This window comes from Sturnira hondurensis, unplaced genomic scaffold (genome assembly GCF_014824575.4).
Source record: "Sturnira hondurensis isolate 20B ecotype Veracruz unplaced genomic scaffold, ASM1482457v3 Scaffold0006667, whole genome shotgun sequence".
Lineage (NCBI taxonomy): Eukaryota > Metazoa > Chordata > Mammalia > Chiroptera > Phyllostomidae > Sturnira > Sturnira hondurensis.
Genome location: NW_028079298.1, coordinates 406,232 through 407,727, shown reverse-complemented (window position 1 = coordinate 407,727; position 1,496 = coordinate 406,232). Strand labels below are relative to the sequence as shown.

Sequence of the window (1,496 nt, the reverse complement as noted above, 5' to 3'; positions counted from 1 at the left end):
AAACATAGAAACTATAACAAGAACAAGTCAGAATTGAAGAATACAGTAACTGAAATAAAGAATACATTACAAGGAATCAACAGCAGATTAAATGAATCAGAAGAATGAATCAGTAAATTTGAAGACAAAATAAAAGATAATACCCAACTGGAAAAACAAAAACAACAAAGAATTTAAAATCAGGATAGTTAAAAAAACCTTTGAGACTACTTCAAGCATAATACCATCTCCATCACAGGGACAAAAGAAGAAGATAAGAGAGCAACTTACTGAGAAACTTCTTGAAGAAATAATAACTTAAAATGTCCCACACATGGCAAAGGAAATAGATATGAAAGTTTGAGAAGTGCAAAAAGTCTTAAAAACATATGAATCAAAACAGGTCTATGCAAAGGTGCATTATGACTAAAATGCTAAAGGTAAAAGACATAAAAATAATTTTTAAAAAATCTGTTCACTATCTGTCTTTTGTTTGTCTGAAATCTGGGAATAAGGGAATTTCAGGGTTTTCTGCAGCACATCAGTATCTGCAGGCTCTTCCTTCTTGTAGTTCTTCTTGGTCTCAATAATCTCAAAACTTCCTGTTGGAATCGAATGCTAACTTATTGCTGATCTGGATATTCAGATAAATGTTGTAAAAGTGCCATATTTTTTACAGATGTTTAAGACATGATTTAACATTTTAGTTCCTCTTCCTAGCCTTTGGTATGGTGTCAACTGTCCTAGTGTCATGATGCAAAGTCTCTTCTGATTCTGTGAATGACCCATGTTATAGCTTAACACAACTACCACAATATCATTGAAATGGGCAAGTTTTGTTGTCATCTTGCCAACCTCCAGGACATCCTTGTAGAACTTCTCATTATAGTTGACTGGAAAGATGACCTTGTTTAATCTCCTCAGCTGTTTAACACTGTGTGGTATGATTTCTCCCAACTAGGTCTTGTCTTTCATCTTTTTTGCCTGCTGAGGCCCTTGGTACTGTAGATATCAACATCATTTTCATTGCTGACTTGAGCTGTCAGTGCCCTCAGCTTGGGCTACTCAACCCCACAAGCCAGCCTTCCTCCTAGGGCACAAAGCTGAGTGGGTGATGGAAGCCAGGAGAGCAGCCTTGTGTCTCCAGAGCATACATGAGTGTCTCCCACTACCATACTTGTGCTTCAGCTTTTTCACATGTACACATGGAGACCTCCCAAAAGGAGAATCTTAAATGCAGTAAAAGAAAGGCAGATAATTACTTATGAGAAAGCTGTCATAAGACTCAGTTAATTTCTCAACAGAAAAATTTCAAGCCGAAAGGAAATAGCATAAAATATTCCAAGGGATGAAAAATGAGAAACAACAACCAGGGCTACTCTCTCTACACAGCAAGGCTATTATTTAAAATTGAAAGAAATATAAAGAGCTTCCCACAGAAGAAAAGACTAAAGGAGTACATCATCAACAAACCAGTATTAAGAAAATGTTTAAAGAACTTCTTTAAGAAGAATAAT

General features: G+C 35.8%; 1 pseudogene; it reads right to left on the bottom strand.

Annotated features, from left to right (window-relative positions):
- Window positions 1-441: 441 nt before the first annotated feature.
- LOC118989944 (N-alpha-acetyltransferase 50-like) lies at window positions 442-954 on the bottom strand (annotated as a pseudogene).
- Window positions 955-1,496: the final 542 nt, after the last annotated feature.